The sequence below is a fragment of the Protopterus annectens genome, chromosome 6.part0 (genome assembly GCF_019279795.1).
Source record: "Protopterus annectens isolate FY-2018-M chromosome 6.part0, PAN1.0, whole genome shotgun sequence".
NCBI classification, from domain to species: Eukaryota; Metazoa; Chordata; order Ceratodontiformes; family Protopteridae; genus Protopterus; species Protopterus annectens.
In genome coordinates, this window is record NC_056737.1 from 527,934,962 (window position 1) to 527,959,895 (window position 24,934).

The 24,934-nt window shown below is 38.0% G+C and overlaps 1 protein-coding gene across 1 annotated transcript in view; it reads left to right on the top strand.

The window, feature by feature from the left end:
• Positions 1-24,425, top strand: part of LOC122804411 (putative N-acetylated-alpha-linked acidic dipeptidase) — a 2,922,358-nt gene extending 2,897,933 nt beyond the window's left edge. The window contains exon 18 of the mRNA XM_044074242.1: positions 24,358-24,425. The gene's annotated coding sequence lies outside the window, so the exon portion shown is untranslated. The remainder of the gene's footprint in view (positions 1-24,357) is intronic.
• The last annotated feature ends 509 nt before the right edge of the window (positions 24,426-24,934 follow it).

Here is a 24,934-nt window from a genome sequence, read left to right on the forward strand (position 1 = left end):
CATCAGTAAGTTACACAATAAGCCAATGGGAATTCAGCTTTTGAAGGCTGCTGTGCTAAACCAACAAGCTGGCCTGCTCAATACCTCCGGATTCTTACTGTGGAGTGTATGAGCCTACATAGATTCATGGACAGGTGCAAATAGGCCTTTGGGCTTTCACCAGGTGTGGGGATTCACAGCTTCACAGCTTCTTCTACCACAGAATGAATGGGGTTACATGGTTCAGCTACAGTAGTCACTGTTGTTGGTCCTACAGGGGGTAAATAAATTACATTAAAAAAAAAGAAATAGCAGATAAGTGTGAACTTTAGTAGTCAGCTTGTTTTGTAAAATCAACTTTTATGGATCAAAAAAAAAACCTTTAACACACACACACACACACACACACACACACACACACACACACACACACACACACACGTAACACAAAGTCGCAAAAATCTATACAATACAAAATAATGCCACAATAATATCCTGACATCCTGCATATTCATTTCACACCAAGTTTCACATTTTAAATTACTCATCCTGAAGACGTAGTTGCCCCAGTCCCTTTCAAGAAACACATCACACCGAATGCCATTTGACGACCTTTATTGAATTTTCATAAACATAGTTTTTAACCAATATTCATTCATTTCAACCAAAACATGATACAGGTGAAATACCATCCATGTAACATTATCATAGGACAGGCCAGCGTAAACCTGCTCATCCTGATTAGTAAGCAACATCCACACCTCCAATCACTTACTTATGAAGCAGCGTACCCACTCACTTCCATTACCATTTATTGCATTATACCTTAAACGAAATAAGCAGCTTCCTCCACTTGCTTATGTACTTATCAAGCAGCGTAACCACTCACTTTCCTTTCCCAACTTACTGAATTAACCATCCAACACCAGAGGGGGAACAGAAGAGGGCAAGCCTGCCCCTCTTCTCCACCCTACCCAAACTAAAAAATGTATCATATTCCCCACTAATAAAAAGGGGAAGGAGGGTGGCTAGCAAGTTCATGCCAAAATGTGGCTCCTAATCCAGTTAGATTTGCCTAAGTCCTTTAAGTCCCTCTCTACCCCTATCTCATTTCCTCCTAAACCTCATACATTCCTATTTAACCCTACCCTCCCCTTATCCTCCTAATTCCTGCTACTCTATTTACCTAACCCCACTTGAAGATGTTCCTGGACAAATTGGACTGCTCCAAACCTCATTTGTCCCGGTCCCCTTCAAGAAACACATCACACTGAATGACATTTGATGACCTTTATTAAATTTCCATAAACATAATTTTTAACTAGTATTCATTCATTTCAACCAAAACATGATACAGGTGAAATACCATCCATGTAACATTATCATAGGACAGACCAGCGTAAACCTGCTCATCCTGATTAGTAAGCGATGTCCATACCTCCAATCACTTACTTATGAAGCAGCGTACCACTCACTTCCATTACCATTTATTGCATTATACTTTAAACCAAATAAACAGCTTCCTCCGCTTGCTTATGTACTTATCAAGCAGTGTAACCACTCACTTTCCTTTCCCAACTTACTGAATTAACCATCCAACACCAGAGGGGGAACAGAAGAGGGCAAGCCTGCCCCTCTTCTCCACCCACCATCCTGACCAGGCTGTTCCCCCTCTCTTTGATAAACTTAAGCTTCCAGCAACCTAACCACCATTAAGGCATCCGGCCCAACATCATTCGTTGTACCCCATCCTCTCTAATCAAGCTGTAGCAAAGTCATCACTTCCTAAAACCCTTTCACATAAATAACAAGAATAACCAGCTACCTATGCAGCTGAAAATAAACTGCTGATCCCTCTAGCAACTCTAACTTCATAATCTAATATAGCCACTACTCATAAAATAAATAAGCCTTACCTCATGACCATTGGAAACCATGCCATGATTCCAAGAGCATTATCAGCCAATGGACAACCAAACAGTAAGCCCACTACCACTAAGACCATGCAGAGGCAACTGCATACAATCATGCCAACTTGCGACCCCATTTTATCACCCAATTAATGGAACAACCAAAAAAGGTCTCGTTACAGTCAGTGCAATAACCATCCTAACGATTCCCCGATAATTAACATCCAATTGGCCAAGCAACCAATTGCATAGGCAACTGAATTTAAAACCAATAATCCCACTCTAACATCAGATAACAATGCCCTTCTAACATGTCTACTCATACCCCGGTCATTAAATGGCAGAAGCACCACCAGCACTATAAAGCACAAAGCCATCCAACAAATGAAAACCCAGCAGTACAAAGCAAAACATCCGATAACCAAAATAGTATTTGCTAAACCACACCCACTCACAAAAAATACAAATACCCCCAAAAGGTAAAACAGGTCAAACATATTAGCGTTCCGGGGAAATCTATAAATTGTGTTACTTGATTCTTCAATGACCTAGAACCTGAAAACCCACCTATAATGCTCAGCACTAAAGTACTCAGACCATCTCACTGCCTCTCCTGCCTGAAAAGTTTGACCCTCACAAACCTATCTTGCCCTCCAGTTCATTGACCGCAACGTCACATTGTCATCCCTACCCTCTCATAACTGAGACTTGCCATTAATCAAAAATGTTGCCAAAGATGGAAACCTCATATAATATCATCTTTACTTAAACCTCAATCCAACCTATATAGATATAGGTAACTGTAACTATACCCTTAAACCTAACTGACAAATCTATCTCCACAGGAGCACTTGACACGCCCTCTCTACCCTCTGCATGATCAGAACTACCTAGCCAAATTACCCTCCTAATACCTCCTTCAGCAGTAAGCATAATTATACCCATCCCTTGCAATGAATGGTATGCTCCCATGGTAATACTCCTACAACCTGGCCCATTTCAATGAAAACCCCATGTACCAATAATGCAGCAAGAGTTTCAATCCTAGTGATTACCTTCCTACTCAAAATCAAAGACATTACCTTGTAGTTGCAAGAGCAAAAAAACAAAAAATAAAAAAAAAATAAAAAAACGCACACATAATAGCAACTGCCATCCAGCTACATGCTAGAAAAGTGTGACCTCATTGTATACTGCTCCAGCAGCTGACATTCGCTGCAACCTCCTCTCTCACCTGTTGAGTCAACATCCCTCTGGTCTACAGGTGCTGCAACTCTGCACCTCATCCCTCTGGGCCCACCTTGTACATCACTCCATCCAAGCAACATCCATCCCTTCAGGCCACTGACTGATTAGACTCTGCACACCTCCTTTTATGAACTCATCGCCCATCACTCCAGCTACCGGCACACTAATGTAGAGTCATACTATGAAATATATTTGAAAGCAAAAAAATTCTGTTATTTATAAAACAAGCATAAAAAATATCCATAATGTATTTTGCAAGAAGTTTATATTTTTTCTTTTTAATAACATATAGCACAGTGGACTGAGGTCCAGTTTAGGAGATGCAGAAAGAGATGCAAGTCAGAAGCTCCTTTCTGCATTGCTTAAATGGCTTAAATTGTCTTCACTCCAGGGATTCCCAAGTTACTTACATTATTGACTCCTGTGTTACATCTTTTGACACTTGTGTAGTATCTAGGTCATGATTTCATGAATACGCTTGCCAGAGAAGTATTTAGACTAAGTGAGAGGACAATCACAAAATAAAATGAATAAATGCAAATCAATGAATTCGACAAAAGCCCTCTAACATAGAACTGTTATTGTTATTTATAACTTCATAAATCAGGTAATGAGTACAGAAAATTCTCATCAGGGGGCCATGTGGAAGCTCTATAACATTAGGTTTGGTACACTGTAAATCATAACTAGATCAGCTTGAATGCGTCCAAGAAAAGACTAGCTTAGATGAAGTAAATTACCTTCTTGGATATACAAAAACAATATATATATCTGAATTCCATTTTCAAAATATGAGTATCAATGACTATGCTTTTCTGAACCCCAGATTCGAATATCCTACCTCATAGGTACAAAGCCTAAGTAGATATTTTAAAATGGCAAGCTTACACTTTAAAGAGCATTACTCCATCACAATCCATATCCTTTGCACTACTCAGTCAATCATGCTACTAGGAAAATGAGTTTAAAAATATAGCTGAATCACCTGCACTTGAAAATAGTGACTAACACCAAGTATTTTTTTTAATCTGGTACTGAGTCAATTATTTTAGTATATGCAGTTTCAGTTTCTCTAGCAGGTGGCCACAGTGGTGCAGTGGTTAGCATTGTCACTGCACAGCAAGAGGTTCCCTGGTTTGATCCTTGGCTGTGGTGTCTTCTGTGCGGAGTCTTCATGTGGTCGCGTGGGTTTCCTCCGGGTGCTCTGGTTTCCTTTCACATCCCAAAGACATGCTGTTGGTGGATTGGACACTCTAAATTGGCCCTAGGTGTGAATGTGCCTTCTGTGGAAGGATGGGCACCTGCCTGGCAACTTCACACTGTAAAATTCCACTGCCAATCATGAGCAGATAGGTGATCCACTGTGGCGACCTTTAACCGGGAAAAGCCAAAAGAAGAAGTTGTTTCAGTTTCTCTAGCAATACAGTTTAGCACATCTGTGTTAAATAACAGTTTACTAACGTTTTCTTTATGTAAAGGCTATCAGTCTGCTTCAGGGTGTTTTAGAACTCAAAAAATATTTGTCCTGGCATTCAGAAAGTCATAATGCAGTGTTGAATCCTTAACTGTGAAGGCTACCACATCATAGTAGGCCTGAGAGATTAAGAACTAATCTACTGGTACTGCTTCCACCAGAACTGACAATGGTCTTGCGGGTGAAGCCTTATTCAAATGGAAACATCTGGGGAGTGGGAATGCAAAATAAAATGCATCATATAGTCATAGCAAAGATGGGTTTTTCACATAAAAATAATGCATTTCTTTAACTTGCTTATCAAAATAATAGGATAAAGGGGCCATAGATATCTGCTTAGACTTCAACAAAACAAGTATCGCAACCATGCACAGAAGAATAAATCATGCCATCTTGCCTGGAGGTAAATTTAACAGTGGTTCACTAATAAGCTCAGTGGATGGTCAAGGCATGTCATAGTAGTTAAAGTGTCTCAGAGGAACACAAGAAATGGCTACTACTGGGAAACTGGTAGGTTTGGAATTGGGACTGGCCAACTTCAAAGTCAAAATAAGTAGTAGGTTTAAAACTAGGATTAACTGCAAGTCAGTATGTAAAGCTGACAAAGGACATACAATGGATGAATCATCAAAAGTGTGTCATCTGAGAATCAGTGCAAGAGCTATGCATCAGGGAAAGCAAGCCTCTTAGCAACACCTCGCAGCTGGAGAGGAGATACAAATTCAGCGACACTAGCAATCAATCTTGTGTACTCGTAAACTAAATACATTTTTTAGCTTGTATATAACTAATTTTATTATTTTATCTATCTGTTGTTTTGTAGTATAACCTACACATGCCTTTATCTTACTCGTGTATTATCTTATGTTTTTATTATTTTCTATTTGTGTCATGTTGTTTTATTGTACACTATGTGGGCCCAAGCAAAAGTAGTTTAATAAATATATAGTTCAATCAAAGTTTAAGATCTGAGAAAGGCAAGGAAAATATAGGGTAAATATGAGGTTTAAGAGGAAGATGAAATATATAGCAAAAGACAGCGTTACGCAAACATTATTTTTACACAGTGTAAGTAGGTGGGAAGACGGATACTGTGAAATGCCTCTGAGGCCCACTTCTGCAAAGAAACTTCATCAAGGTAGTTTAAGAAAGGTAATTAAAACTAGATTACAAAAGGGGTGGATAAAAAGAACATAAAATGGCAAAAAAAGAAGTCTTTAGACATGAACAGCAACAAATGATGTCTTCAATGTGTGGTTATTTTGAAAGCTTACCATTAAAAATGAAATCTGTTGTAGAGTCACACAAATACATGTTAAAAAGTGGGCTGATATTGGGATGGGCATTCTTGGTTGCTAAGGAAATGTATACCAACTGGCAAGAAGCCAGAAAGGGACAGAAGTGTTAGTAATACATTATTATCATTGGTGGATACATGTGGTGATATGCAAGAGCATCAAAAATTGATTTAGTTCGGCTGCTATGTATTCTACATCCTTTAGTCTCAATGTTATATATTTCATTAATGTGTTTTAAATGTTCGAGTTTGTAACATTTTATTTTTATGGTCTCAATGTTTTCACTCACACACACACACATACCCAATATAGACCTCAAAACACCACCACCACTTCAAAACTCATGTATTGAGCTTTTATTCAAAAACAAGTTAAGCACTTTCATCTAGCATGTATGAGGACAACTTGAGAAATAATAAATCAATAATAACACCTTTTGTCCCGGTCCCCTTCAGTAACACACATCACACCAAATGACATTTGACAACCTTTATTAAATTTCCATAACATAGCTTTGATCACCAACTTTATTAATTACAACTATTCATAATATAATTGATTCTAAATACAGCATAACATCCTTGCAATGTTAATCAGGGCAGTGTACCTACTCACCCTGCCCCAGTAAGCAGCGTCCATACCTCTACTCACTTACTTTACTTATGAAGCAGCATCCCATCTCACTTCATATACCATTCATTATAATGTTAATCAGGGCAGCGTACATACTCACCCTGCCCAGCAAGCAGGGTCCATACCTCTGCTCGCTTACTTTACTTATGAAGCAGCATCGCAACTCACTTCATACACCATCCATTGAATTAATTTCCACCAAATAAGCACCATCCTTACCTCAGCTTGCTTATCTATTCAGCAAGCTTCCTCCAAATACTCATTTCCTTTCTCCAGATCCTTGAAATGAACATCCAGACATCAGAGGGGGAAAAGAAGAGGGCAAGCCTATCCGTCTTCTCCACCAACCAGCCTGACTAGGCTGTTCGCTTTCCCTTCTACCCAAAATTATTCAATCCACTTCCCATAAAGGGAAGGGTCAAGCCATACATCATTTGATGTAGCCATCATGTGTAAAGCACCTTAGAATCCCGTCATAAACCCCTTTGCCATGCCATCACTGAAACACTCCCCAATGAAACTAAATAAAGTAGGATTACCATGACCCCATTGTAACACTGGAACATCCACACCAAGAGAACACATACCCTTTTAGCCTGCTGCCTTCAAAGCTGAAATTGTGGCTCAACCTGAATATATTGACAGCCTATAACCACAACAAAACCACAAACTATAACCCTTTGAACTCAAGACAGCACCCAGTCAAACAACTAGTAGCAAGTCTCACACCCAAGACCCTGTTAACTGTAGCATATCACCTTAGCCCACCCACTACCCAGTTCTATATGTGCAACAACTCCATTACCATAGGGAACAGTCTAACTCCAACTTTAATGTCCTACCTTAGCTGGCAGAAAACCAGCACCCCTTGACCTAGTTCCCGAAAACCCGCCTATGCTCAGCAACAAAATACTCTACATACCCAGCCATAAACCCCCAATTCACTCATTACCAAACCATTCTTAACCCCTGTTTGGCCCTGCCCTTTCCCCTGGAGAGCTCTTTCCTTATATTACTTATACCAATAGTAGGCAATTAAGACCTGTCCTACCGGAGCCTTATCCTGCAACCAAGCTTCCTTTAAACTTTCTGACTCCCCTGTAACAATGCACCCAGTTTTAAAACTACCCCACCAACTGCCTACCTACCATGCTTCTATAAACTCTACTCACAAAACTGACCCAAACACCAAGTGAAATGATCCTTGTGGTATTCTGTAAACCCTTAAACTGTTATGTAACATTAACACTACCTACTCAAGGGACAAATTTATCACCCCAAAGACACCACCCGTTAGGAACAAACTCCAGCATCCTATCAAACACCTCATTGGTCCTCCCCTAAATATGGTTCAACCACTGAATGAGTAAATACAACCACCCCAAGGTTCTTAGGAAAGCAAGGGTTGAACTTCACTGGCTTGCAAGAGCCATAGGAGTTTAGCCTAATAAGCCCTGCTCTCCTATGAATGTCGTGACTACTCACCCTGTGGGATCTCCACACTCTCCATAACCGTCCCCACCCATTACCCCCTTGGCCCCCCCACCTACCTCTTCCTTACTTGCCCCCTATTCCAATACAATAATCAGCTCCCACTAATTGAACACAGAGCTCTAATATGTCTTAATAAGGTGATTACTCAGACCCACTTTGAGCCCCATTCAGGTGGCAACACATCCGACCTATCACAAACGTTACATTTCAGATCCCCTTTCAAGCCACCACGTGATGCCTTCTGCCCTTCAGCAATTTCAGTCAATAACTGTTGCCACCTTGAGCTCCCCATGTGTATCATCTTTGCTCGCTACTGCTTCCATCCTCTGTGAATTCACTGTATCGCCACCCCTGGTACTCGGCACACCACCATCTTCCAAACCAGTTCCGACAAGGCACTGCTCACTATTGCACACTCCCACATCTGTGACCTCATTGCGCACTAATCAAGGAACAGAGACCTCCACTGAACAGCCTCCATAAGTTTCGGAGCTCCTTCAATTCAGGTCATCAATCAATGTCTACTCAAAATCTATTCCTCGACAGGCTGCAACAAAACAAAACAGAATAAGTACCTTTACTTTACAAAATGAAAATTAAAACAAAACAGTTTCCCAAAACCCTATAACTAGATTCTCTGCAACAATACTTTGTCACTATGACCCCCCCCCCTTGTTAATTTCTACATTGAATTATCTGTCAGTTATGAGAAAAAGAAATAAAAAACTAAATAATGAGCTAAAATTGCCTCACCAGCCACCTCAGGCCACAATGACCACTTATTGCCGATAACAATAAAATGCATGTCAGTCATCCCTCTCTATTACACCGAGGAAAATGCCCAACCAAGACTTTAAGTAAAGCAGGACAATGACCCCACAGGAGTACAAAGACTAACACATCACTCTGTATAAACATAAAAAGCAGACAGATGATTTTGAATGGATTCTGGCTTTTAATGAATGGCAGAACCCCTTTCGGAATACAACTCTCCTTGATCTATTCCAAGTTCACCATGTTAAGCAAGCGGCCCAAACATCAACCAAAACCCAGAGATGCTGCAACCATGACGCAGTTGATACAGCATGGCAAAGGGACTGCAATAGTATTAGGGCTAAAATTTCAAAGGTAAGACAAAAACCTCTCCTAGCCAAAGCAAGAAATCCTGACGAAGCCCTCAACCATGGAGTACAAAGGCCAAAAAAAAAAAATGATACTCCTACAAACTTTAGAAAATTGACAGAACAACAAATATTGCACTAGCATGAATTTCTTAAAGGTATAAAGTGTGAAAGCCAAATGACTGTCACCATTTTCTGACTTCGACCCTCAGTGATTTGCCAGAAAGCCACCACTCTACCAAAAACATACCAAATATGAGACAAAATCCGGCCACTCTGCAGAAATATGTATAGTTGAGAGATATGTGTTAAGGTTAACTGCTGGAATTTCAGGGCTGCCCTACACTTGTGCTATAGCACAGCTGTGCCAACAATACGAGAGCATGCCATGCAACCTCTTAGAGCAAGAAATCTAGCCAACCCATGAATAGTGAGAGACCAGTGCCCTACAGAAACTCAAAATGTGTAAAACAGGTTACCGGCAACATGGATTTCTGAAGGGATATGACCGTTATTGCTTCCTTTCCCTACACCCGAACCACTACAGGGACAAACTACTCCAGGGACAGATTTCACCTATTCCTCTATACTTAAAAGCTACTAGAGAACCAGGGCTTGTGCTGGCCTCCAAAAGTTGCAAATTCGGAAACTCAAATGTACGCCACCACCTGTAGGCGTCTCGCCTCAGATCATCTCAGTGATTCGCTAGAAAACCACAAATTAGTCTTTACAATTATGCCCACACAGACTTTGAAACTAATAGCATGCAGATCACTGATCAGAATCAAACCCTTTGTCTTGTACCTATGAAGTGAAGATCTTTAACTATTACACCAAACCCTTAACTGTAGCATGAATGTTCCGAAAGAAATGAAGCCTGAAAGGACTTTTCACCCGCATCTCAATAGGAGCATCACACTTCCTTTCGAGGCCTTTGCAAGGTCATGGACCTTCAAATTCTACACTGAAAGCGGGTCTGACACACGTTTGGATGCTTGTGAGTAAAAGAGTACTCGCCGATGTTAATGAGTTAGCATCTGTACCACTCATCCTTTCCCCATGTAGCTAATTTCTGTCCTATGAATCCTGTTTTTTTTTTTTTAACTAACATCTGAGCTGGGTGCTCACTGAGCCTGCATGGTGTGCTATTGTGAGTCAACAAAGTTTCCAGCCCATGAAAAGGCATCCTCTTTAGCTAGAAACCCACTGATCAACTAAAGCTGTTTCATGACCAAGACGCTCCTCTCCCTGTATTAAATAATAATTATACAATTCCATTCCTTGCAACAGACCAACACTAGCTTCACAATTATCTACTTCAGCTTCTGAGCGGCACAAGTGAATATTTAAATATTATAAGATGCTACCCTAATATTCTTAGCAGAATATAACCGCCCCCCCCCCCCAATGGCCCAGCATCCTCCCTCACCTGGTGTATTGAATTTCAGTGCACTTGGTGAAGGGAAGGTCATAGTGTTGGCGATACTGAAGAAAATAGAAAGGTATTGCTTGCAACAGGAATGCTGTTGACAAACAGCATTGATTCACATCAGCCAAAAACAACGTAATATTCCACACTGTTGTGAAGAAAAGACTGCACTATGGAGGCCAGGCTTTTTTTTTTTTTTTTTTTTTTTTTTAAATACTATTTTTATTGCCAGCATGCGCCACCCCAGGCCATCACTCACACACACCTCCAAATCTCACAAAAAGCAATCCAACAACTGGAAAAGCAGACATGATCCTTCAACCACAATTTCCCATGCTGCAAAACTGCCGAATGCAAAAACTCCCCACTCCTCCCAGTCAACGGGAAGCACAACCAGCAAGTACCTCACCACAAACATCACCAACATGACAGTCAGCCAGAAACAGCCCCAAAGGACCATCTGAACTACGCAAAGACAATGGCTCACAATTCATGAAGCCACACGCCCCAAGCTACCATGCATCACCACCTCTCCGAAAAAGCCCTGACCTAAATCCTCCAATGACTACAACTGGCAGCCAAAGCTGTCTAGAGTGGCAGAACTTTACCTTAGGCCACAACTTGGAACAGATTGCAGCCAACCTGAGACACAGCTACTCCATGACCACACCACAAAGGAAAACTGGCAAGTAGCAATAGCGCCTTAAACATAACAACTGGTAGTGAAACCAATAATAAGTGAGGCCAATAATAAGTGAGGGGCTATGTGGGAAACCTCAAAAACCATAACGCGCTGCCATTAACTGCTCCATCACCACCATCGATCACTAGGAGACCAAAACCACAAATGATGGGCAACGACTGTCATTTCACAGAGGAAAACCAGAGCTACCACACCATTCCAGACTACATAACCATCCATGCAATAAATCACTTGTACTCTCACCACTGCAATGCTTTCTAACTCCGACCCCCATGCAAACACGGCACCAAGTCTCTCCACCATGCAAAATTTGACAATGCGCCCAAATACATACCCAACCTCGAAAATGACAAAGTGATCACCCCCATAACTACCAAGCACCTTAATTCTCAAGTTTTGAAGAGAGAGAGAGAAAAATATATATATATATATATATATATATACATATGTGTATATATATATATATATATATATATATATATATATATATATATATATATACTACTCTAGCTCCACCAAACCTGCCACTAATATCCCCAGACTTACCTGTAACTGAAGTACCTACAGGTCGTCATGGACGTAGCACTTGCTGTAGCAAGTTCACGCCAAAATGTGATTGCTTAACCCAACTACACTAGACTAAACCTCTTAAGCCCCTCCCCATTGTTTTCTCATTTACTCCCAACCATCTCTGCCTCCACTTAACCCTTTTACCTCCCCAACCCACTTAACTCCCCCTAATATTAACCTAACCCCTCCATGAAGATGTCCCGGGACAACTTAGTTTGTTGCCAAACTTCATTTATTTAAAGTAAAGATCTTTTCAGCTGAACAGTAACATCACTTGTATCTTAGTAAATATAAATTTAATACGCTTTTCATATTTAAATATTCAGTCATACATTGTCTCTGTCCAGCAAATGTCAGAACTGTTTGATATATTAATTCTTTATATTGTAATCTGCAGTTTCTATTAACCCTTTTATATCCACTGTAACTTCTTCTAAATCTGCACAGTTTTGAGAATGTTTAAATAACACATTTCTTATATTTTTTCAATTAATGACATATACATAGATTGCCAAAGTATTTGCTACAGTTTCTTGATGGTTTCCCTATATAGAAACTGGACCAGTTCACACAGGTTGTTGAATAAACAACATTTTTCTGTCACAAGTAAAATAGCTGTGTACTTGATATGTCTTCTCAGACTTTCTTAATTGTGACTTAATAGAACATTTATTAATTACCCAATGTCCCTGCTCAGATTACAATAGCAGCTTTATTTCAATGAGCACTTCATCAGTTAAAACTGACCCTAGTATCTGAAATATACATTTGAATTTATTATCAGTATTGAATATCCTTAAATAATGCATGAGTACTCCACCTGCTCCTAATATTAAGATTATACCCTAGCGTTCTTTATTATAAATCCAACAACAGATGAGCGCTTTCGTCTCAGGATGAGACTTCTTCAGATAAAACTATACCAGTGCTACTCTTATTATATATAGTACCATCAATTACCTTAATTACATATTGATTAAAATCTAATTAAAATTTAAAGCACCACCAACAAATGGCGTATAACATACTTAAATTATTAAGGTAGTGTGCCAAACAACATCACTGCCAAAAATTTATAATCAATTGTATAAATAAATATAAAAAGTATATAATAAAATAATAAATGCAATAATTAAATATTCAAATATTTAAATAGTCATGTGTCCCCACATATATATGTGGGCATTGTCTTAAAATACAAATGTAAAATAATGCAATATATAATGAATCTTTTGTATTTATTTTAAACCGTTCCAACTAAAGCATTGTTACAACGACAACATATATAAAATCAATCACACTTTTCCAGCTCTCTCTGCTAAAATAGCTTTTATACTAATGTACTCATTGAGGCCTGGGGAAACATTAGCCTTGAGCCTCAGTTGCCATCTCAGTTCCCTGTTAAGTAATACATTCTTCATATCGCCCCCTCTGGGGTTATTCTTAACCAAGTCAATGATCCCAAATTTAAAACTACATGAAGTACAAAGAACTAAATGTTTATATAGAGGACTGGTTTCTTTCCTAATCCTAATATCATTAATGTGTTCATATATTCTATCTTTCAGTGCCCTCTCAGTTTTTCCTATGTAAAAAGATGAACACTTTAATCAATATGTAATTAAGGTAATTGATGGTAGTATATATAATAAGAGTAGCACTGGTATAGTTTTATCTGAAGAAGTCTCATCCTCATCTGTTGTTGGATTTATAATAAAGATTCAAAGATTCTTCTCACTGGTGACTTGGAACCTTTTCTTCGTTTTACATAAATTTAATGCCAAATTTAGCTAGCCAAGTGCATTAGAACTAGAAATTTACCTGGTAACTTACAGTAACAGGACTACAGATTTTAACATATATCTCAGTATCTGGGTGCACAGAACAATTTATTATCACTGAGTACTCTCCAGTGCTGCAATCAAAGCATATGCAGGCATCCTTTGTATGGAAAAAATGAATTATCTACAGATATACTGTATTAGACGCTAAGATTTATTTTAAGGTCCTTTGCCCTGACTTGCTTTAAGATTTGTTCACATTCTTGTGGACACTTTACTGTTACTATTAAAAACACCTTAGTTATTTATTTAACGGGGAAAGTCCAGCTTGGAACAAAGCCAATTTTCACCAGAGGCCCAGCAAGAAATGCTCTAGATGCATGTCTTTGTGATGTGGGAGGAAACCTGAGCACCCAGAGAAAACCCACATGAATGCAGGGAGGACATGCAGACTCCACACAGAAGGCACCCCAGCCAAGAATCAAACTTGAGAACCTCTTGCTGGGAGGTGACAATGCTACCACTGCACCACTGCACTAAATAATGTCGTCTCTTCTTTTCTCTCTTTTTGCCTACTGCTTACTGTATGTCTAGCATCATCAGCAAAAATCTAGTTGTTTGACATATAAATACATGAACCATAACAAATGTATCATTGTTAGATAACACCATTGTTGACTAAACAAGAACATCTTGAACATATTTGATACAGACACAGCACTGTTACCTTAAAACTGCTTTCATTTATGCCTTTCCAGGATCATTTTGAAGTTAGCTGGTTATTTATTTGGCAGTGAAGTAGTGAAATTCTAATTTTGCTGAACTACTGAAATAACATTGAACGAGGTAGGAGTTTACTGGATGTGTAGATTTTTCCTTCCTACTAAGTTGCAGTAATCTCAATTTAAGTTTTAAATATCTTGGGGGTGCAGCTCATTAAAATGGGTAAATTTGGTCAAAGTGAACTTATATTGTTGTTTAGAAGAAAGTTGTGTCTAGAAGGATTGTTCAACATTGTATAATAGTTCTGCCTCATATAATCTAATAAACATTATGGATGATGTAAAAAAAATCGGTTGCCATGTAAACGTTTGTGTCTGCTGAATTAAAGTCTGTGACTTCAGCATTTTGTAACTTGTTCAGGCTGTTGCATGCATACAAACTTGACTATAAGTTTCAGATGCATACAAACTTGACTATGAGTTTCAGGAAGCAGCTACTCCATATTACACAAACACATTATCTGGCTGAGCAAGATAAGTGTAGCATTAGCTGTAGTGAGGGAGTAGAAAAGGGTAGGGAGTAAAGCTTAGGGTATAGATTGGAAAGGAGATTTAAGTTTAGGGAGCAGGATTTTGGTTTAGGGAGTAGGGATTGAGTTATAGGGTTTGGGAGAGATTGGGGGAATTTAGATTTTCTGAGGAGTTGGAGTTCCAGGTTTAGGGAGCAATCGGGGTCTTTAGGGTTGAGGATAGGAAGTGAAGTTTTAAGTTTACGGAGAGATATGGCCATCAATTAAAGACACTTGCATGATGTTGACAATACACCTCAGATGTTTGAATGCATTGAATGAAAGAATAAATAAATGAATAATTACCTGCTACTCAGGTATTTATGTATCTACTCATTCATTCATAAATATATAAATAACTGCCACTTGGGTATTTATCCACTCAACTTACTGATGACAGAATACAGTATACAACCCTAGCATTCCTCTCAACCTCTTAACTCAAGAATCATGGAGAAAGCTAAAACTAATGGTGGACAAAGGACAAAATTCAAGAACAGGTACTTTCTCAATGTAATAAGAAACTTGCTAGAATAACAGGCGTGTCATTGACATGCTCTTTAAAAGCTGTTAAGCCTGAAATTGAATGTCTGTTTTCATTTAGTGACTACAATCCTTACTGATTTGCCAAAACAAGTAAAAACTTTATGAGGAACAGACCAAAACATGAGGCAAAGAATCAGAGAAATTCTGTGAAACCAGAGACAGTTGAGAGCATCTCTACCCCTCCCCCTTCACACACACATGCAGCCATCAGTTAGGGCCACTTGTAAGACTGCACACCTCAGATCTTTGATTGTACCTACCTTCCTACATGCACTAGTACTAGCAGGCATACCTCATGTAAAAAAGATACTATACTTAAAAAAATATTTATTCTTCCTCAATACCACAATTAATTCCTTTCACTTTCAATCTCAGGCTTTTTCAGTCACCTGAGGCAGTCTGGACCAAAAGGAAAGGCAGTTTGCTGCCTCACACAGCAGCCAAGAGAGAAGCTTGTTGCATGTCATTAGCCCAGTGTGACCTCCTCAACAGCAGGATAAAAGGCTCCAAAGTTTGGTAGAGTAAGATTGTCAGGCTGCTTTGAAAACAGCCCAGTGCACAGATGAAGCCATGTTTTTCGGTCTTGTCTTCCCACAGAATTCTGCTCATGCATGGATTTTTCAGAGCCAGGCACTAAAAAAATTGAAAACTTAACGTTCTAATATTTAATAGAGTTCATTTTTATCATTTTTATTGGGGGTGGGGGCTGAAGCTCATAAGCCAGATTCAGAAACTTCCCCTGTTGTTAATGTGTTGTATTTACACAAAAAGTGGCTCATCTTCTGTATGGACAGACTCCTTGGTGATTTCTGGTTAGAACCAATGCACAGTTTCCCTATTATTGCTAACTGAACAAAGAATCTTTTCTTCAAGACCTTAACCCATGGAAAGAAGGGAATTAATAAAATAATTAGACTGGTACCTAATATAGGACATGCACATAAAGAAAAGAGGCTAACATCCGTCTCTGTCTCTCTCTCTCTCTCTCTCTCTGTCTCTCATATAACCCCAAAATGGCTTTATCCACTTGCATAACCTCAGCTTATGTCAAGTGTCTGGATAAGTATCCCACATCCCTCACATCTTACCGTGTGAGAGTGTGTGTATGTAAACCCTTAGTCTTTACTTTCTTAGAGGACCAGTAATCATCATAAGTCAGTGTTAAGTGACGTTGCCCTGATACTGAGGTTGGATGTTACAGCTGTGATACTTTCAGGTATGATTCAGTTCATACTGGGCACATGCACTCTTCCGCTTTCTAATAGTGAGTTACAGATTGTAACATGACCACTTGCATTGTACTATAATCTTTAACAGCATACTCTGTATTTGGGATGTTTTTAAATGCTGCTTTCCCCATTACCCCATAAATAATACCCAGGGAAATTGGAAATAGTTGGTGACCAATTTGTAATTATATGTCTCAAAACCATGGTTGAGATGGAATGCATTATCTGAAAATACCTCAATCCAGGACAAAAATATTAGCAAGATGCAGAAAGGGAGCTATACAACCTACTTCCTCAACTACCTGTGTCACACAGTACACCTCATTTGTCCAAATCCTTCCACCTATGGAGCCTGCCATTTAATGTTGGTAAAGGGTACTGCCAGATCATTCATGTATCCCGGGTATGGGATACCTATATCATTCCTAAGCAATGTGATTGCCATATGATTAAATCAGTTTAATTTCTCTTTAAAATGTTTTTAGAGAATTTTTAATTGCTTAATTGTTCTTGATATGGGATTGGGGGTTGTGTCATGTGCTTTAACTGTAAAATTATATAAAATGTCCTGTTTGGTCTTGCCTTTTGAGTATGCACTGAAGAAGGGTCTTAACCCCAAAACTTTTCATTTGAATTCATTGCTTTGCATTTTTGAAGTCTGAGTTTTCCTTTGGACTGTTCTAATATTGCACAATGCTTTTATCATGTCTTTCTACTTATTTTGTTGATCTGTTCGCTTGTCTGTACTCAACTCATCTAACAGTGACACTTCTTGTCTTAATCATACTTGCAACATGTTGGTTCTTATTGACTTTCTTTTCCTTATCTGGGCGCCTTTGCCTGCATTTCTTCTAAATATCTTAGGTGCTGCTTTTTTGCATTGATTAGTTTGGATTTTCCTTTGTATAAATATTGCACCATGTCAGATCTCTCTTTCTTTCCCGTGCCCATGTTTCTTTTTTTATTCCTTTCAAAAATCTTTATATTCACTGTGAGACACAGCCAGTGTGCAATATGTTTAAATAGGCTAGTAGAAAACTAGAATGCAACATATGAACAAATACTGCCTAGATTTTTTTTTTCACCAGCCTTGCCCACAAAGGGGATACTTTGTCATTGAATGTTATAATTTTCTGCATTGTGAACACATGAGCATATGAAGTAATACCCCACCTTCTGCTTTTGATCTGTTTATACATCACTTGCCTAGGAAGTCTTATTCTTCTTCCACTCCATACAAAAATGAGAATTAACTTGTGAGTTTCCTTAAATATGGTATAGAAAGTGGTATTGGAATGTGTTGGAGTATATAATAAATCATGCAGCAGGCCATCATCTTTATAGCATTAACCCTACCTATCAGTGACCATTTTAATCTTCTCCAGGAATGAAATTCCACAAACACATTTTCCTTTTTTTTAGCAGTTATATGACAAATCATCAACAAATGCTACATCTTGAATGACTCTTGTCAATGGTAAAATTTAACAATCAGTTTGTTTTACAGCTGCAATTGTTACTGGTAAACCATAAATAAAATAACAATATGTAATATTTATAAATAAATTATACAAAACCATTTAATGCAAGTCCAAATGAAGAATAATCAGGCTAAGTGTTAGGTCATGCAAAAGTTATAGCAAGCATAAAGTGAAAAGATAAAGCATTATGTGAAAATGCATTAGTGATATATTCAGAAAGTATCTGTGTTCATCATGGAGTACCGAACCACACTTTATTTTTTTCTACATTTAATGTAAAGTGGAAACCCTCCAAGTTTGTCACATAAGGGAAAGAAGTGGTAATTCTGACATGTAACATCTCACATCTCCAACCAATACAGCAAATGAACAAGTTTTACATAATCAGCAACATGAACTGTCAACATACACAGACAGCCCATGTATAACCAATCATTTTGTGGAATTATTAATCAGCTGATGACATCTGGTCAGTGCTGGGAAACAGATTTACAGCCTTATTGTAGCACAGTGTAACTCTTCGCAAATAAATTTCTCTATGCCTACATCAATTCCTTATAAATAAGTCTGTGTATGTTGTTATTGTACTAGATGTATTGAACTTTTATGATATATTAACATTTAGACATCGTCCTCCAGGGACATTATTGTAAATAGGGTCTTCACAGTTGCCTCTTCCTGTATGGTAATAAACCTTCATTCATATATACATACGATACTACAGTTGTGATGTCAGAAGCCCACATTAGTAAACTCTCAGGCCAAACATCAAAATGATTTTTGACAGCCAGTTTCTCTCTGTCTGTGCATTGCTGACAGTGCAGATAGTTGTTCCTTGCAATACTCTAATTACTATTAACCTAAAGTGACTGCAATGTTAAAATAAGAAAAACACTTTGCATTTTTATGCAATTTACCAATAATTCTGTAGATTGGAATTCCAAGGCTCAGATAGTTGTACACGTCAGCCTTTAAATATGATCTTATTTTTCTGATTTGTTTCTGCTCATTCTTCTTTCTCCTGCTACACTGCATGATAACAGACAGGTGTGGGATATGATGTGAGATAATAACCTGAAAAAATGTGCCACAAAGCATCAGAGAGTTTGTAAAAGCAGATTTCACTCTGAGTGATTTAATGAAAGGCATTATAACACATCAGTAAATTCAACATTAGTATGCCAGGAAAACATTTCAGATTTGCTGAGCAAAAATCAATGTAGTTCAGCTACCAGGATACATGTTTTGAGAGAGGATTTGTAATGCTTCTGGTCCAGACGTCAATTACAGAAAGACATTTGTTTCCACAATCTTCAGAGGCTGCTGCTGTCTGTAAACAATATGCCAACCGTCAAGACACTTATTAACTTAATTTTTAAGGAACCATGACAGTCAAATGGCATAATATACTGTTGCCTTCCCATGAAAATAGTGATGATGAAAAAGATGACTATGGAAACATTTTCTTATGTCATTAATACTCCCTGCCCTTGCTAGGCAGTCTTACACTATATGGCAACATTCAGCAGTATCTGTTTCACAGAAGAACCAAATGTGTCACTCAGTATGCTGTGCAGATAGGCTTATTCACACCAACACTTTAAAGACTAGATAACCACCTGCTTTAAGTAAACGTCCAGTTATACATGTTTACTTGTGTGCTGTATACAATCTCCAGTATTCCTGCTATAGGTGACACCACAGCAACCAGCTGTCACAGGTGGGACTAGCACTACCACAGATATGTGACAGATGACTGGCATTCATAGGAAGTTGAATTCCTCCATTGCCAACCAATCTACCAGCCAGGAGTAGGAGAGACAAGGTCTATGTACTCAAGATCTCTTCCACTGTCACAAATATACCTGATGGCTACCAGAGGGATGATGTTTTCAGTCAAAATATAATTATCCAGCAAGTTAAAAAGAAAAGTGCATCTAAGTCTTATTCAATAACCATTTCATAAAGCAGCAAAAGCATACAGGCAATATGTACTACTGTCATGGATAGAGGCTTCTGACATCCACACTCACACTGTGACTATTCATTAATCACTTATATTTTTATCACCACTCTCTCTGTGAGGCAGCATATCCTGTAGTTCACCTTAGTTATGGTAATTGCTTTGTAAATACATGCTTATTTTCACACACACACACACACACACACACACACACACACACACACACACACACACATGCATAATTCCCAGGAAAGGCTGGCAGAATTCTTTAGTTTCCCACAACTTCCTTTCTGGCATTTTAGTACTGGCACCACTGTGGCTATGGCAAGAGACCACATACCCTATTTACTTGCTACTCCTAATTTAGCAAAATATAAACTGCAAAAAATTAATATCTTTCTTCAGTAGCTAAATGGAGGTAGAAACTGCAGCTTTGCCAATCTACATTGCTAAATAACAATAGCCCTCTTCTCAGATAATGAATAGCAACAATGCATATATAAATAAAAACACCAGCCATAAGATGTATACAGATGAATAAAGGTTTTACTTAAACAATAAGGAAATGCAGTCTAATAGAGATAAAATATGCAAAGAGCAAACAGTATTTAGTGAATATGAAAATTGCAGTACATTATAGAGAAAATGTACAGAAAACTATGATCTAAATTTAAATAACTAAGCTATTTCTCTCTTACTAAAGAAATAGTGGCCCTAACTATTCTAAATTAGTGAAGGTTAGAATTAACAAATAAACATTCACATATGTCCCAAGCAAGACTAAGACAAGACAAGGAAAAACTGTTCCCTGGTTTTATATCCAGATATGCATTCAGTTTAGCTTATCACTGGTATACAGAAACCAGAGAACATCAGATTATGTCATTTCTTTTACAAATAAAAAAAACATGTTGTTGCATTACACCAGATTACATTAGATTAGCTCATCCCCACACTGAGGAACAATAGATGTAGACTAACTACCAATAATCATCTATTAACTTCTTGTATATTAATGAATACTTATTTTAACAGTTCTGGGCAGCTGTTTCTTTGAAGTACATTTAATTGTAGGTTATGACTTTTTGTTTTCCTGTCTCCAAACCCTTGTGTGACTTAAATATTCATAAGCAATTAAGTCCTTCTTTATCAAATAGAGAAAGTTATCCATTCTATTTCAAATACAAATTTCATACATTTCCTTTCATCTGCTTTTATATTAAAAAAAAATAAGGGCCTGCAAAGTTACACAGATTGTTTTGCAATAGTACAGATGCATATTGCATTACAAATGTTTTAACAAAATGAAATAAGAGAGAAAGCAATATATCACTTCTTTAAGTCATTTTTTTTTTTTGTAGTTTGGCACCTAACACCATTTGTCAGTGAAGCATTCGTGTTTCCACCATGTACTTAAAACTCTTAGAGAGCTAATTGTACATATTGCCACTATCATCATCAATTTTGTAGTTGGGATCTATTGTAATAAAATAAATAACAAAACAACGGTTCAGCCATTCCATAACAGAGCAAGGCTGTTCTGTTGGAAAACAAGATTGAAAGATGACCAGATGGCATGGCTCGGTTATTAAGTGATAGTAGACTGGATGTATACACCTTTTACCCATTTTAAAAATAATTTTTTATGCTTTTTTTTGAGGTTAGTATACTGTGCCTCTGTCTAACAGTGACACAGAAGTGATACCCTGGGGACTGGATTTTATTCAGAGTGGAGGAGCTCTGGGTTATGAATCTGTCTCTCCAGCATGTCTATATTTTTTTCAGTGCTGAGGTTCAAGTCTCAATTAATTCGGGTTGGACATGGCTTTATCGTCCAGGGGCACAGATCCTCTGAGCAGGTGGGTATGCCACACTGTAGAGCTGAGTTTTTTTAAATATGCAGCATATGGCATCTGTTTGAGCCCCTTTGATCCTCTTGGTGAGGTACCTTTGGGGTCTTTCAGTTTGCAAGTGTCTGGTAAGGGGTATCCCAACAGGGGCATTGTACTCAATTATGGGTGATCTAGATGTGAATCCCTTCATGATTAGGTGGGCTATATAAAATGTTTTTCTAACCACTTTGGTGGGTGATGGGAGAGAGAGGAGATTCCTATCAACCAGGTCCCCCCTAATTTAATCTTCTGTTCTGTGATTTGGATTACCACCTATGTGGTAATTTGTAGACACTGTTTTTTGCAAGGGGGACTATACACTTTTTGGCGTTTAGCTTGAGGCCATGGCTCTGGCAACAGTTGTCTGTTTCTTTTTTTGTGGTAAAGGTCCAGTATCTTAGCTGTATATTATCCCCATCAAGTTGAGGATGTGTTTAGAAATGGTGATGCACAGAATAGATGCTACATTAAACAAATAATGGTTTGAGTGAGGGACTCAGTTCTGCAATTAAAGGCAAAACTAATGAAGGATTGAATGGGAAAATCAACAAAATGTTGACAATTCTCTAATGGGAAGCTTAAGATGGTAAAGGTCTACAAGCATAACTTAGACACTGCAATAACAGTCTGAATTATTGAAGAAAGTTAAGCAGTGAAATTGAAAATAAATTATTGAAGAAAGAAGAACAGCAAAAAGAACCATAACTAGGGCTTGTGTCAGGGTGATGGCTTTCCTGGGAACAAACCGTTAGGGGCCATGGTCTGCAGGTAGTAACTGGGCATGAGGGCAATACCACCACTATTTAAAAATTTGTGTATTATAATGGCTTCTTTAAAGAATGCTGTCGATGAATTTGTGGTTGTAGTTAGGTCTTCCATTTTTGGTTGAGAGAATCCAGCTTGTGGAACTCTCCAAGGCATTACATGAGCTTTTTGTAGTTTTGATGCATGAATAACTGTTTACACTTTCTGATTACTTTGTTTTATCTTTTTCCCCTTGATTGATTGAACAGCCTTGCCCTTGTGCTTTTACCCATTTCATTTTGTACAGTAGTTCCACTTCCTTCACCTTTCATATGTACTTAGAGTCATTATCATTTTTTTATTATTTATTTAGTTCAATAACTTGTTTTCATTGTACCTGACCCCCTACAGTTTGAATAAAAATTATTAGCTGGACTTGACTTTCCTTTCTCACATGCAATGCTGCTGCCACTCACCTCTTCCCGTGTTGTCTCAGTAGCTGCTCAGTCATCTACCTCCTTGGGTTTCTGGAGCAGATGTTCTGTTTTCTCACAACAGAATTCCTTTCTTCTTTAGCTTTGCTTGAGCTGAATCTCTGCATGTGTGCAAACCTCACACTCAATCTTTTTGACTTGCATTCTTCTTGTGCTCTTTAGTGTTGAAAACTGATTGTGTGTCCTTCAATCTCACCATAAAATTATAGTTTTTGTTGTTGTTGTTATCCTACTCTTGAGGGCCAAGCTTTTCTCTCACTCTATTTCATGTGCTATGGGTACTCACAGATACTTTCCTGCTGTGTTCTTTGTTAGACTTTGCTTTGTTTCTTCTTTTCTGCAAAAGTAGCGTTTCTACCTCTTCAGAGCTCTCAGCTTGCACTTTCAAATGTTTTTCCCTATAGGCAATCTATATTTCCTTCAGCAGGTTTCAGGCTACACCTTGGCTTTTTAAGCACATCTGTCTGTATTTAAACTCAGAAATGCTGGATACAACATTATTGTTAGGATTGTTGCTATATGGACATACCTCACATTCTCTAAACCTCCTTTTCTGCTGATATCATGAGGAGTAGTTTAGTAGGAGTCTTACTTCTTTCCATCTGGTCCTGTTATTCCTTGCATTGGAATAGACATTTTTGACTGGGTATAGTCTGCTGAGAACATGTCTTAGAAGTTCCAGAGATCTAGTCCATCTCCGTTTTCAGTGTATATTGTCAGTCTCCACTTAGAAGTCTTCAGGAATACTGAAATTGTTTTATATCTTCTATCAGTTCCTCATATGTTATTCCCTCGGGGATCCCTATGATTCTTTTCTTGTCTCTATTGTCTTGACTATCTGGAATATTTTCTGATTTTTTTTTCTTTGCTGACCACTTTTTTAACAGTATGGCTAAATATTTGCTATGCTTTTCAATCAGTTCAAAACATGAAAGTTAAAACAGAAATGAATTATAGTTACTACATATTTTAAGCAGCACAAAAGACTTCAGTAATTTTATATTCATTAAAAATGTTGTTCTAATGTGATATTTTGGCAAATAATCTTGGCTAATATCCATGTCTTTTTTTTTCCAGAATTGTTGATGTTTCTACATGAAGATTCCTTAATCCCATAGAAATATTAATTAAAAATGGAATGGAAACAGGAGAACAAAAATGGAACACGATTCTGTTAGCTCCAGGTTGCTATGAAAATAGCCACAATGATGATCTTAAGAACTCTTTCTATATTTTTTGTTTGTTTCTTTCTTTTACTACATTTGTATCCCATTTTACCTTTTGAAGGAATGTAAAACTTTATACCTTGGTAAAATATACATGTCATATTTTGAAAGTCCTATCTATAATTTCAACTGATTATCTTATGTAATGACTTTGCCTGTATAAAAGAGCAAGAACTTTTTTTCTACAAGAAAAAGAAAAAAGAATGATTGGAGTAGATAAGTGTTGCCTTAAGAACAAGAGGGGTTTAAAATTTTGGCTCCTCTAATTTACACATCACTTCTTGAATCACCTTGATTAAACCATGACCCAATATTGTTAAGCCATTCAAACCAGACTCAGAACTGCAAAACATGTATTATAGCATGACTATACTGGCTGTTTAGTAAAGTATATAAAGCTGACTAGATTACACAGTGAGAAAGCTGTG